This window comes from Carettochelys insculpta, chromosome 33 (genome assembly GCF_033958435.1).
Source record: "Carettochelys insculpta isolate YL-2023 chromosome 33, ASM3395843v1, whole genome shotgun sequence".
Taxonomy (NCBI): Eukaryota; Metazoa; Chordata; order Testudines; family Carettochelyidae; genus Carettochelys; species Carettochelys insculpta.
In genome coordinates, this window is record NC_134169.1 from 1,349,114 (window position 1) to 1,363,662 (window position 14,549).

Sequence of the window (14,549 nt, forward strand, 5' to 3'; positions counted from 1 at the left end):
CACATGGGGCTGTCTGAGGGTGAGGGAGCTGATGGGTGCTGGTGGCCGTGGCCTTATCTGTGGGGCTGTGGTGTGCCCGGGCATGTGGGGGGGGGTCATGCCCTGGGGGCGTGTGCCCTGTGGGGTTCATGCCTGACAGTCCATCGCCATGGTCTGGGAAGGACCATTGGGCAGATGTCTGGCTGGAGCTGTGGGAGGGGACGTCCAGCACAAGCTCAAACTCCGAGCTGGATTACTTGGATGGTGGGGCAGATGGTCCCTGCTGTGGCCCTGGGGTGTGTGGGGATGGGCTCTGGTCCAGACTCAGACTTCACATCCTGCTGAGGCACCTCAGCCATGGCATCAAGGAAGGCCAGGGGAGAGGAGGTGTCCTTGGGGCGCAGGGTGGCTTTGAGCTCCCAGTAATAGGGGCAAGTGTTGGGGACAGCCCCTGGGCCAGATGGCCAAGTCCTGCACCCAGGCATAACCCTGCTGCAACTCCTTACTAGACCTTACTCCTGATATGGGGAGGTGGGCAGGAAGAGTGATCCCAGGGGGTCAGGCCCTTGCCCAGCTGGGTGAACACTTCTGCACTCCATTGCTTGCTTCCCATTACGTGGAGCACGTCCTCCTCACTCCAGAGGTCACAGAGCTCAGACTCAGTGCAGGACGGGCCCCACTTCCTCTTCCAATGGCTGGAGGCCTGAGAGCCATGGGATGGCCTGGTGGGGGAGCCCTGGGGGCACTCAGGGGGCTGGCTGACATCTGGTCTCTGGAGGAGCACCTCATGGTATGGCTGCTGCCTGCATGGTCTCAGCTTCCTGATTCAGGGTTTCCAGGTCCTTGCAGCTTTAAGAGCTGATTCCTGCCATGGCAGACCCCACTACTTCCAAGTCAAGGGCTGCAGAATGTCAACACCAGTCCTCCTTGTACTGTCTTTGTTTGTACTAGAGCCAAGGAGAAGAACGCACATTTCCTGCCAGAGGCCAGGACAACAGTGAAAACTGTTTGGTAGGCTGAATACATTAGTGCAAGAACAGAAGCACCCAGCATGGGGCTTGAACCCATGACCCTGAGATTAAGAGTCTCATGCTCTGCCAACTGAGCTAACCAGGTCACGAATAAATTGCTCCATACAGCCTATCACAGAGTAGAAAGAGTCAAATGTGCCTGTCAGCTGGGCAAAAGTCAAATGTGTGGGGCAAAGTGCTCACAAGGGCCGGACTCCAGTCTTTGTTATCTGGGCTGCAGGAGGTGAGATGCAAAGAAAACAGACTGTTGGAGTGAATCTTGGCCAAGCCTTTCACTGGTGCTGCTACATCTCCCGAACACCTCACACACCTACGGCAATTTCTGCACAACAAATGAATGCTGACACCATTGATCTCAGCGCAGAGCCGGTGCAGTCAGTAGAACACGTTTCTTTTTCATAAAGACTGAACACACATTTGCAGAGAGTTTTCTGTGGGAAATTGCCTGTTAGTGACTCTCCAGAGAAAGGGGCATTCGTGGCTCACAGACTGTTGTGCTTTACAACTATGAGCGATGGGAGTGGAAAGGAGGAACCTGATTCATTCATTCATTCATCCACTGGGGAGGGCAGCACCTTAACCGAGTGTTTTCCCTGCCTTCAATTTGCCCAGCATCAGCTGGATCAGGCTCTGACCTGACCCAGGTGAACGTCGGTCGCCCAGCGCAGTTAGTCAAGAGGGAAGGAGAACGGGACAAAGAGGCTCCTTCTCATGCTCATTTTCCTCACCCTGGTTCCTCTCCAGCCTCATGGGCAGAGCGGAGGAAGGAGACTCCCTGTGGGGAAGCCCCGGGGGTGTCTGAGATGGCCCCAGCCCTGCAGCCTGTCCCACATGGCTGGTGTCAGGGACTCTCTATGAGGTCATCACCTTCCAACTTCTTTTAACCAATCGGCTGGGGTGCTGTAAAAGGCCCTTGTGATGTCACTCCCACACCTCCCCCTGGCCAGCAGGGCTCATGTCCTGCCCCTGGCAGCCCCTTTGCATGGCTGAGCTGCTACCCCTGTGTCACCCCCACTCTCTCAGGGACATTCTGGGGCTCTAGCCGGCTGCACATGGGAACACCAGAGGCTGCTCTGTGCCACAGGCTCTTTGCAGAGATCATCTCATCTGACGCCCCTGCAGATCACAGGCCTCCTGTATGGTGCAGTCGGGAGTGTGGCACCAAAGCGCACACCAGAAAGGCACTTGGTCTGCACTGGAAGGCGCACAGGGCTAGAGAAAGCCCCACGCCCCTGGGGTGTTTGGAGGACATTAATGCAGTGACAGGAAGGGAAAGGACCCAAAGTTCACACTTGTGGGTCTGTATCATAATTCACATGCAGAACATCTCTGTGCTCAGGTCTGCACATTGCACAATTTTATTTCTCTCTCAAGTTTAAATTTAATTCTTTGAGCAGTGAGTTCTCCAATCCCTAATCTGGCCACAGTAATGACCAATAGATAGATAGATAGATAGACACCAAACATCAATCAATCAATCTATCCAATTGGGAATACAGCTACAAATCATAAAATTCCTTCCCTTTAATTTTAGTTAACTTGAATTCCCCTTTAATTGCAGCAAGGGAGGTTGGATATTCGGAGATATTTCCTGTCAGGGCAGTTAAGCACTGGAATAAATTGCCTTGGGTAAGGGCAAAATCTCCATCTTTGGAGATATTTTAGAAGCTGGATAAATATAAAGAAGGAAACTTTTTACATTGGTCCCCACTTTTCATCCCTGAAATGAGCAGCTCCCCCACAACCTGTCTCATGTCATCAGAACCTACAGAAATGTCAGTGATGTTCATATATATAAAAGCCCATTTGGGCGTGTGTAAGGAAACAAGTCTGTAGAACGGAAAAACTTCATTCATCAGTGTATAAATATGATGACGCAGACAACGAAACAGTCACAGATTTTGTCATTTTTATTGAGGCGGATGAGCCTGAGACCCAGCAGCTCACTGGGCTGTGCCCCCCTTATGAAATTTCAGGCCCCCTGAGGATTGCTCACCCCACTAGAGATGGTGCTTGGTCTTGTCATGAGGAAATGGAACTAGACTCAATGGGCACTTCAGGTCCCTTCCAATTACTGAGCCCTATGAGTCTGTGGCTCCCACTGACGCTGGCCCTGCTTCACTTCTTCAGACTTTGGATCTTCTGTGCCCTGCTCCTTGGCCATGGAGTCTCAGCTCTTCTCTTTAGTGTCTGACACATCCCCTGCAGCCCCTGGGGGAGGCAGTGAAGGTGGAAATCACAAATGCAGGAATCGCCCCTGCATTTCCCATTGGCCAGGAAGGGGGAACCACAGCCAATAGGAAGTGGTGGGTGGTGCCTACGAGTGGCAGGGAGTGCATGGAGCCACTTTCCTCTCGCCCCCAGGAGCTGCTGTCAGTGGGTGGTGAACCTGCTTTACCCCACTGCACAACCAGACAGCTTAACCAGAGTTTGATATGCCCCCAATCTGCGCTGCTGCACAAGGGACACTGCTGCAACCCAATGCCCTGCAGCCCCTGGAGGATTTGCTGGAGGCACAGGACTGTCTACACAGAGTCTCTGAGCCTGTATATCAGGTCTGGCATCCCCAGGGCCTCTCTGTTCCCTGGCAGCCCGGCCCACACAGCACAGAAGGAACACAGGGCTGGGACTGGGGACTCAGGTGCCCAGCTCCCATTGCAATGAATGGAATCAAATGGGAAATGCTGAGGTGCCCTATGCAGCTATGCAGTCAGCATTTGGGTAATCAAGGCCCTGACATGGCTTACTTAGCTGGCAGGGAGCCATCTAGAGCCCTGATGGGAGGAGATTCCAGCATGCACATGTGGTGAGGCTGGCCAGCCTGTTGGGAAGGGGCTTTGGCCATCTCCATCCCTCCTCTCGCTTGGCTACTTACTTCACCTGACTGAGAAGGACTTGGGCCCAGGACACAGCCTGGCCAGCCTTTCCCCACCCCAGGAGATGTTCTTCATCAGAGGGGTCTTGTCCTGTCGTCATTGTGTTGACCTGACGGCCAAAATTCTTACTGTCCAAATACACCCTGCCCCTGGCAGGGTCTCCAGCCCATGTCTCAGAAGAAGGCTTAATAGTCACTACCTTTACATAAAGGACAGGCTTCCTCATGGGTCTGGAAAAGGTGAGGCTTGGACTTGCCCAGACTCCCAAAGCACATAAAAGCACATAAAGCACATAAGCTCACACTGCACCACACACCTCCCACGGGAAGGTGCAGCAGGAGCACCCTGCCAGTGGCACCTGCCCTCCACAGAAGTTCCAGTGGTTTTCTTTAATCTGCGTTTCCTCCCCAGTTCTGCTGGCCTCAAAGCTCCAGGAATCAGGGAACTGATAAACACAGGAGACCACTGCCCCAGCCACTCATGGTCCCCAGCACTTCTGCAGAGGTTGTTGTGGAACTCTAGAAATCCTCTTCAGTGACATTCAAGTGTCTAAGTGTCTGGCTGAATCACTGCCCAGGCTGCACCTGCAGGAAGAGGCTGGCAGCAGAGATTGTCAGCAGGAGCAGATAGGGCTAGAAATCAGGGATGGAAGCTGGTAAGACAGAGGCTTCAGGTAAAGGGCAGCCCCTTGTAGGGCTGAGGGTTCATAGCCAGCACAGCCAAATGAAGGGGAGTTGTAGGAAGCAGTCCAGGGAAGGAGAAGTGGAAGCTGAGAAGGGAAAGCCGAGAAGTGCCGCATGTGGAGTCCATGCTGAGCTGCAACCAGAAGGAGGGATTCCTCCAACAGCCACTGAGGGTGTGGCACAGATGTGGCTTGTGGCAGGGAACAAGAGGACTGCCTGGGTCGCTGTGGGAGTGACAGGGAATTAAAGGACTGTAGCCTAGAAAGGGGAAATGCCAATTTATCCAGGAAAAAGGCAAAGCCGGAAGCTGGACATATGTGGCTTCCGCCAGCAAGTGGTGCTGCCCCAGTGACAAGGAGGGACATAAACGCTGGGAGGACAACATCTTAACAGAGCTAATGCCTGAGCTGAGCCATCCAGTAGCAAAAGGCTGCTTCATCATACTGAGCAAATGAACAGAGGGAAAACATGCAAAGAGACATCAGTCCCCCCAGATGTCTTGGTAAGATATCAGAGAAAGGCAGAAGAAGGGCTAGTCTGGGACTTGAGCCCCGGAGCTCTCCCACCCCTTGAGCAACATGCCACCATCAGAATGGAGGCACTGGGCATACTCCAGAAGCAGCCTGGAACACACAGCCAGTGCTCTGAGAAGTCCTGCACCTAACTTCACCTTTCCAAGGTCATTTCCAAGCTCTCTTCACAGTCCTGAAGGAAGAAACAAACTTCCCACTTGGAAGAGGTCACAAACCACTCTGTCAACACAAAAATCAGTCAAGTAGCGCTTTAAGGACAAGGAAAACAATTTATGAGGCAAACTTTGATGGGACAGACCCACTTCTGCAGACCATAGCCATACCAGAACAGACTCGATATTAAAGGCACAGAGAACCTAAAACAGTAATCAAGGAGAACAATTCAGAAAAAAATGATCAAGGTGAGCAAATCACAGAGCAGAGGGGTGGAAGCCGGGGGTGGGGGGGAGGTCAAGAATTAGATTAAGACAAGTATGCAAATAAGCCCCTTTAGTGAATCAGAAAATTCCCATCCCAGTTCAAACAATGGGTCAATGTGCCGAATTTGAGTAGAAAAGACAGCTCAGCTATTTCCCTTTGAATAGTGGTGGGAAATTTGTTTTTTCAGTAACATGCATACTCTTAAGTCATTAATAGAATGGTCAGTCCATTAAAATGTTGACAAACTGGTTTGTGGATCTGGAGTGTTTTGATGCCTCTTTTGTGCCCATTAACCCTTTGTTGAAGGGAATTAGAAGTCTGTCCAATACACAAAGCATCTGGGCATTGTTGGCATATGATGGTAAGAGAAACATAGGGAACACAAAGTCAGGGAGAGCAGCAAACATACTCTGTGGCGGGAGCATCAGGGAGTTCAACTCAAGACTTCTTGCTCCCTGAGCAACACTCGGCCTTGCAAAACTCATCTTTGGAGGAAAGGCAAACATCACATGTCAGAGTTTTAGACAAAAACAAAACCAACCAACCCCCGCCACACAAACCCCAGCTGCACTTGACTTCTCCTTGCCAAAGCTTTCCCCACACTTCCTCCTGCCTGGAGGGAGATTCAGCTGGTGCTGCTGGGCTCAGTCATTCACACTCTGCCTGGTCTGTGTGACCCCACTCACCACAAGTTGAGCTTCCTCCGGTGCCTTATAAGATCCAAGCACCATCAAAGCTGGGCAGCCCCAAGTGTTGGGGCTGTCAGGGAGTCAGGTGTGGGCACATAGCAGAGCTTTATCTCATATTTCAAGGAAAGAATTTGAAAGAGTAATGGTACGACTATAGAAAAACAAATGCTCGAGAAATAAGATCATGCGAGAGATGATCAAATACAGCAGAGAAAGTACATGTCAGGAAATACACCGACTATATAAGATTGCAGGGAAGGAAGGAAAGTCCACTGAGGAATGGACAACAACCGTGCCAGCGACAATACACGAGAAAGGCAGTGCACAGAAGGATTGCCCTAACAAGTCCTCTAGGCAAGCTACTGCTGATGATACTGATGGAGAGATTGAGATAAAAAATAAAAGAACATCTAACAGGCAAGCAGGTGGGATTTGGGAAAGATAAAAGGACCATACAGCAAATATAGACGCTAAGATTAATAATAGAGAAAGCTCACTGAAAGAACAAGGACGTCTGCAACTGCTTCATTGATTGGGAAGGAGGCTCTTGAAGAATTCCACCAGAATTTCAATTTTCTACCCCACCATCAACCTTAGTCTGGACCAGTCCACAAAAGTGATCCACTTCCTGCACACTACTGCAACTGTGCAGATAAGCGATGGTCACTTAAATATCACCCTATACGGAAAACCCAGAGACCTCTTTGCTTATCTATACGCCTCCAGATTCCATCCAGAGGAGACTACATGATCCATTGTATACAGCAAGGCACTAAGGAACAACCATATTTGCTCTGCTCCATCAGAGACAAACATCTACAAGACCTTTACCAAGCTTTCCTCAAACTAAAATATCCACTGAAGGAAGTGAGGAAACAGATTGACAGAGCCAGACAGGTACCCAGAAGCCACCTGCTGCAAGTGGTCTCACAAGGAAAACAAGAGAACACCACTGGCCATCTCACTAACAGCCACTACTTTAGACCTCTCCAACGCATCATCCATGATCTGCAAACCATCCTGGACAATGACTCTTCACTCTCACAGCCCTTGAGAGGCAGGCCTGTCCTCGCCAACAGACAGACTGCCAACCTAAAACAACTCCTCACCACCAACTAAAGATCACAACATAGTTACACTAAATAGGGAACCAAGCCCTGCAACAAACCTTGCTGCCAGTTCTTCTCGCATATCTACACCACGAATATCCTCACAGGACCTAACAGCAACCATACCATCAGGGGCTCCTTTACCTGCACATCTCCTAATATAATACATGCCATCAAATCGAGAGAGAAATCTCTGAGCTGCAATTTATTTGCAAATTTAACTCCATCAACCAAGGATTAAACAGAGACTGGGAGTAGCTGGCTCCTTCCAAAAGCAGCTTCTCTGCCCTGGGTGTTAACAGCTCCACATTAGACTCTGACAATGGGCCACATCCCCCTGTGTGATCTGACTTACTTTTTCCTCTTTTGATCCAAACTACTGATCATGGGCCATTTCCACCCAGACAGAATAGACCTTGTCAGCTCTGGCCCTCCCTCTTACTGGGACCCCACTCTTAGTGTTAGGAGAATCATACTCACACCAACTGAGCGAGCCAGCCTGCACAGTGACAGCTCACAAGGGCCCTTTCAGAAAGGAGCAAGAAGCAGCTGCAGGGTCCCTGGGGCCTCTGGAACTAGCTTGCTACCCCTCCCCCACTGCTCAGAATCCCCACAGCAGGGGGGAGAGAAGATGTTCCAAGTGCTCTTTTGTGCCCTTGCACACAGCTGAGCACAGACACCTCCAAATGGCCCCTCTGAATGGAGAGCTTCCTGGGGAGCAGCCAAGAAGAAGGAAGTGGTTTCCTGTTGCCTTGGGGAAAAGGCCTGCACTGGAGAATGTGGGTATCAATCCCACTACCTCTTGCATGCTAAGCAAGCGCTCTACCATTTGAGCTAATTCCCCTCTGGGCAAGGGAACATTCTGCCCCAGCCACCTCATTGTTGAGTCCATATGTCCCTGCGGCTCCCCTGACTCCTTTCCTCAGATGACACTTGTAAAACCAGTTCCAACCAGCTGGCTGAGCGGTTTCAACATTGGTGATAATAACGTCATCGTGACGGTTTCAAGCTCCAGGTGAGCCTTTGGGGCATCTTGACTAAGTGGCCTGGCTGCTGTGGATGGGGAGGTTCCATCACGCACAGGGAGTTGTGCAGGTCCAGCCTTGTGGGAGGGCTCTATGGGAATCCCTGCCTGCATCACAATGCCACTGCCTGGGGGTGCTGGTGGTGCTTTCTAACAGCTCTGGCTAGTAAACACACCCAGATCGGGCACTCCAAAAACAGCTCTAGAAATAAATCACTCACATGGCCAGTAATGAAAAGCATAAAAATATGCCCCAGAGCCCCAATGTGAACCCCTCCTCCAACAGACACTGACTGTCCATGATCTCCTCTGCAGCTGCTCTCAGAAATGAAGCATCTGCCAAAGCACCACATGTTACAGACCTCTGCAGCTCACAGAGCCACCCATGTTGCATGTATATCACCTGCCCATGTAGATCAGTGAAACTCTGAGCCCAGGGAGGTGACACAGCCAGTGGAACCTGTTCAGAGGACACCAGGCACTGCAAAGCCAGGCTGCCAGGCACCAGCAGCCCCAGGCAGTGGCATTGTGATGCAGGCAGGGATCCCCACACAGCCCTCCCACAAGGCTGGCACTGCACAGCTCCCTGTGCGTGATGGAACCTCCCTGTCCACAGTAGCCAGGCCACTTCATCAAGATGGCCCAAGGTGTCACATAGAGCTTGAAACCATCTCCTTGGCATTATTAGCAGCACTGTCTGAACAGCTCAGCCAGCCAGCTGGTAGGAACTGGGCTAACAAGGATCATCTTAGGAAAGGAGCCAGGGGAGTGAGAGGGACATAAGGAGTCAGCAATGAGGTGGCTGGGGCAGAACACTTTTTTTTCCAGAGGGGAATTCCCTCAAATGGTAAAGCACTTCCTTCGCATATAAAGGGTTGTGGGATCGATACCCACATTTTCCAATGAAACTGATGTTGTTGTAACTTCCTGCCGAAGGTGAGCTGCAAAAAAAAGCAAACATGATTTTGGGATGCATTAGCAGGTGTGTTGTGAACAAGGAATGAGAAATCATGAAAGAGGACATGAGCCCCAAAACCATCTGGATCAGCTATTAGACAATGGTAGAACAAGGGCTTGTCTGGGATTTGAACCCAGGACCTCTCCCACCCAAAGGGAGAATCATACCCCTAGACCAACAAGCCCTTCTTGAAAAGGGAGCACTGGGCTTTCCACAGAATCAGGTTTCAATAAACCTCCAGTGCTCTGGTAAATCCTACACTTAACTTTACCTTTCCAAGGTCATTCTACCGCTCTACTCTGTGCTGGTTAGACCTCAGCTGGAATATTGTGTCCAGTTCTGGGCACCCCAATTCAAGAAAGATGTGGAGCAATTAGAGAAGGTCCAGAGAAGAGCAACTAGAATGATGAAAGGTCTGGAGAACATGACTTTTGAAGAAAGGCTGAAAGAATTGGGCTTGTTTAGCTTGGAAAAAAGAAGATTGAGGGGGGACATGATAGCGGTTTTCAGATATCTTAAAGGATGTCATAAGGAGGAGGGAGAAAACTTGTTCTTCTTGGCCTCTGAGGAGAGAACAAGAGGCAATGGACTTAAGCTGCAGCAAGGGAAGTTTAGGTTGGACATTAGGAAAAAGTTCCTAACTGTCAGGGTGGTCAAGTACTGGAATAAGTTGCCAAGGGAGGTTGTGGAATCTCCCTCGCTGGAGATATTTAAGAACAGATTAGATAGATGTCTATCAGGGATGGTGTAGATAGTGGTCGGTCCTGCCGTCGGGGCAGGGGACTGGACTCGATGGCCTCTCGAGGCCCCTTCCGGTCCTAGTGTTCTATGTTTCTATGATTCTATGAAAAGCTCTGCAAAGACATAGGCCAAGTCATCCCTCCAACCCACCCCATATGCTGTGGCCTGAAGCAGCTCCCGTCCTTTCCTCCCACACAAATTACAAAATTTGCTGCTGGGCACATTCTGATGGGAACCCTGACAGAAATCTGGGGTGGGTGTGTGACCCTGCAGCCTGTGGTCTGCTGGATTGCTCGTGAGCTTGCTCAAACCTGAGTAATGTTACCATGTGTCCTGCATGCAGCAAATGGAAATAAGGTCATGCAAGGGAAAGTGCTGCCTTGCATTGTGTAAGAGACCCCTTGTGGAGAACTCGACCTTGCGTCTTTTAACAGTGTAGGAACCTCTCCAGCTCTAGCAGGGCTGGGTACAGGCACCTGACTGATTCTCACTACCTTGACAATTGCACATCTACATCCTTAGCTGTGCAGAGTTTTGCCCTCCGCTTTGGTGCCAAAATTAACAAGCCATAGAACTCTACAGGAAAATCCTGACCTCCTGATCTCTGAGTGTCTTTTGTGGCTCTGAGTGTTCAGCTCTTGATCTAGGATCTTTTTCGTGGCCAGTCTGAGCAGCCGGGGACATGTCAGGCCTCAGTTCCAGGTAAGAAACCCCTCATCCTCCAGACTATGGCCTCTGTGGGAGCCCCAAGGTTAACTCGTAAATGAGCCTTTTGGGGCAGAAGTCACTCCAGGGACCTCTCATCCTTTCATTCTCAAGGCAAGTTGTTATGATCATGAGGGTTAGCCAGCAGCCTGGGAGTAAAAGGGTTAACCTCCTGAGCCAGGTGGGATTGGCCTATAGGAGTGTCGGTAAGAATTGAATTTTGGTTCCTCCCTCTTCTCTTCTCTGTCTTTTTCCTTCTTCTTCTTTCCAGCCATGAGGGAGAGAGACACAGAATGTCGCCCTCCAAGAACAGACCCTCCAATCTTCTGTGAGTCGGGTAAAGTTTACATAGATCCATTAGGCTTTATTGCTTTCTGGTTTGGGAAGTGGGGTCTGATGTCTGTGCACTTTTTAGAAATGTTCTTTTCCTCTCCTTGTAACTAAGTTCTAGGCCCATGGTGGAGACTCCCCATGTGTTTTACTTTGTGACTCTTCCATCTCGTCATGAGGTTTGCAACACAAATATTGTTGTAATAACAAAAGTTCTTCCTTTTTCTTTTTATTAACCTGGTTTTGGTTAATGTTTTTTGTGTCCTGGTTCTCACTTTTGGGGCTGAGATTTCCCACGTCGTCTCTCCCCAGTTTCCTTATTATTACTTGGCTGGTGGCAGTGAATTTTATCCCCAAAGTCTAAGGTTTTTGGATTTTTGAAGGGAAGTTTATACCAAAACCTGGTAGATAAGGTCTTGGAGGTACTTTTGCTGGGCCCCACTTCTGCATTTCTCTTGCTAGAGTGGGGAAGGAGCCATGACAGAAGTTTCTAACCCCTGGCTGTGGGGTTGGTGTTAGCGTGGCTCACTCATGTCTCACTTTGGGGGCTTTGGGCCAAGGCCTGGGGCTCTGCAGCTGGGAACTGTCAGTGACTTTTCTGAGATGTTTTGGCCCTTTCTGCAGCCCCCACTGTGGGAGGGCTTTGCCTGGTCCTGGGCTGGGTTCTTTTCTGGGGCTTCCAGCAGCTCTGCCCCTGCCATTTGAATGTTTCTTGGTCAAAGACACAGGCTTCTTCCTGTGCCTGGGGTGGGCCCTGACACTGCTGGACGAGTGTGATGAAGCCAAAGTGCTGTGAGCTCAGTCTGAACCAAGTGGCCTTTGTGTGTTAGATTCCTGAGCCCCCTGGCTTTGGGCCTGGTTCTCCTGCCCAGCACAGGCCACTGTGAGCAGGGCCCTGCATATCTGTGATGTACAGTACCCTTGTGTGTTCAATGGATCAGAACCCTGAGCTTTGCAGGCTGGGAACTGATCTCAGCTGAAGGATAGGTTTGCTCAGTGCTGGTACATTGGCAGAGGAAAATGATAAGTGTTTAAATCTATTTCAAACATCCAGGGAAAACCCCAAATGGACTGGAGATGAAGATCTATTTCCCTTAAGACAACCATCTGTGAAGGAGCACCTGGGACTTTTTCAGCTGCAGTCAAATGCTCCACCACGAAGCTGTACTCTATACCAGTGGAAAATGGTGAAAGTTTGGTTATGCTGTAGAGGCAAGTGTGATGGAGTGGGAGGAGTGCATGTGTGAGACTCAGGCTGGATGTGTGTGAGAGAAGCAGAGCACCTCCCAGCAGCTAAGGATGACCCTGGGGCTATAACCTAGGCTGGCAGGTAACACCTCTGCCCTGAACAAAGAGGAGGGAGGAGCTGATCTGGCTTTGAATCGGAGGGGGCAGTTAGAAGCTGGAGGGGAGAGGGAGCTTGAAGCCAGCCAGCCGGGCAAGGGGGAAGCTACACCTCAGAGAGGAACCCCTCAGGCTTCTTTCCCTAGGATGAGATGGAATGACTTTCTCTGATTGCTGCACTGACTCTTCTGTGAGAAACTGGACCTCTGTCACCTAATAAACTTCCTACTCTACCTGCTGAGTGAGAGTCACTCCTGCCTACGGCCAGGGTGCAGTGCATGGGGACCCCTGAACCCCACCACAGCAAATCTACCTTTCTCAGAAGGAATGCATGTATGCCAGTATCAATAGCCAAGGTAAGCAGGGTGCCAACCTCCAAAGAGTCACAGGTGCCCAGAAATTGTTTATCTGCAGGTCCCATGGCGTAATGGCAGTGTTCAGAGCTCTGCATTCTGCAATCTGATTTCAAATCTGTGGGTTTTGCTCTAAATCTCTGTCTCTCCAGGGCCTTTCTTCTCCACAGGTACACCTGAGTTGGGGCTTTTTCCTCCTAGTGGATGAGTGAGGCCCTCTGGAGCTCCATCAACAGTATTTTAACTTTAGGGGAACCTCACAGAAAATGGCCTACGTTCCCTAACTGCTTCAAAGCCCTCCCTGTGGACCAAGCACAAATCTGGTGCTGCATTTTGTTGGCTGGAAAAATATGCAAGGGGTTGTGGACTTTGTTGTCACTCCACCATTTCCTGTTTGTCAGATCTCTTTCCCTTTTTCAGCCACCCACTTGCCTGGCCACTCTTTCCTCATCCAGCAGCTTAAAGCTGGAAACTAAGAAAAGCGAGTCCTTAAAGGCTTCTCGGCCCACCACCTCAAAGGGTGTCTCAAGTGGGGAGAGGCAATCTCACATCTCAGGGAAGATGGGCGAGCTCAGCACCTTCTGAGTTGGCTGCTTCTTATTGCTTCAAAGAGAAGAAATCAACAGCATACAGGCACCTAAGTGCAGCAAAGGGAACAAATACTGTTGGTGGATGGTTTTTGTTTCACTAATTACAAAAGTGTTCCCATGTCTCATTGAAAGGTACCGCAGGCTGTCTGATTGCTGGCACTCACAGGGGCAGGGAATGCCAGGCTGCAGGCCAGCCATAGAAGCAGGAACACATGCCAGGACACAAATGACATACTGTGTTTTTTGCTGATTTCAGCTTGGAGAGTTCTGTGATTACCAGTGCACCACAGAATCTCGGCTGTGTTCCTCTGACCCTCCCCTGCAATGCCATCCACCAGTGTGGCATTTGCTGTGACACCTGGATGGCCCAACCTGGAGAAAGTGGTGGTGAGAGGGCCTCAGAGCTGCCTTTCAATCGCTCGGCGGGTTGAGCAGTGGACTTTTGGGAACACTCAGCAAGATCTGTGAAGTTGGCTGGATCATACTGGGCACAATGGGGTCTTTTTTCCTCCCCTTGCTGCGGAAGAGCAAGAGAAGAAAGGAAGAGCACGCTAGCGCCTTGGTGTCCCAGAAGGGCTGACAACATCCTTTCCAGGAGCATTTGCCAGCAGTAAGGAACCAAGCAGTCACTAATTGCTCTCTGGCCAAAGTTCAGAAAAGCTCTGCTGAAGCTTGGGATTGAACCAAGGACCTTTAAATCTTCAGTCTAACCCTCTCCCAACTGAGCTACTTCAGCAGCTGTTTTTGAGGTTTTCAGGTCATCACCTCAATATTGGAGATGTTTTTCTCAGCTATTGCTGTGATAGCAAGTGTCCTTGGGAGGCAGGAGGAACGTTGGCAGCTTCCTGAGTCAGAAGATTCTGCAGGTGTTTGTCTCTGTCGGAGGGGTTGGAGCAAATGCGGTTATATCTTAATGCTGGGCTGTAGACAATGGATCGTGTGGTGCGTCTGGGGTGGAAGCTGGAGGTATGAAGGTAGGCGTATTGGAGATGTTTTTCTCCAATCACAAGGCCTTTTACAGAAGATACTTTACCTACAGCCTGAGTCTCACACATGCACCCACACGCCCCCCCCCCCAACACTATCACAATCTGTTTCATTTTTTCACCCCCCATGTGTTACCTGTGGGGGCGGTGAGTGGGTGGGGGGGGGCAATGTGTGTGTGTGATGGGATTCAAGGTCAG

The 14,549-nt window shown here is 50.4% G+C and overlaps 4 non-coding genes across 4 annotated transcripts; all 4 read right to left on the bottom strand.

Annotated features, from left to right (window-relative positions):
- Positions 1-1,022: 1,022 nt before the first annotated feature.
- Positions 1,023-1,095, bottom strand: TRNAK-CUU (transfer RNA lysine (anticodon CUU)). The gene has a single exon. It is a non-coding gene; the product is annotated as a tRNA-Lys (tRNA).
- A 6,996-nt stretch (positions 1,096-8,091) lies between these two features.
- Positions 8,092-8,164, bottom strand: TRNAA-AGC (transfer RNA alanine (anticodon AGC)). The gene has a single exon. It is a non-coding gene; the product is annotated as a tRNA-Ala (tRNA).
- A 1,250-nt stretch (positions 8,165-9,414) lies between these two features.
- On the bottom strand, positions 9,415-9,486 carry TRNAP-UGG (transfer RNA proline (anticodon UGG)). Its single transcript has one exon. It is a non-coding gene; the product is annotated as a tRNA-Pro (tRNA).
- Positions 9,487-14,028: 4,542 nt separating this feature from the next.
- Positions 14,029-14,101, bottom strand: TRNAF-GAA (transfer RNA phenylalanine (anticodon GAA)). The gene has a single exon. It is a non-coding gene; the product is annotated as a tRNA-Phe (tRNA).
- Between the last annotated feature and the right edge of the window lie 448 nt (positions 14,102-14,549).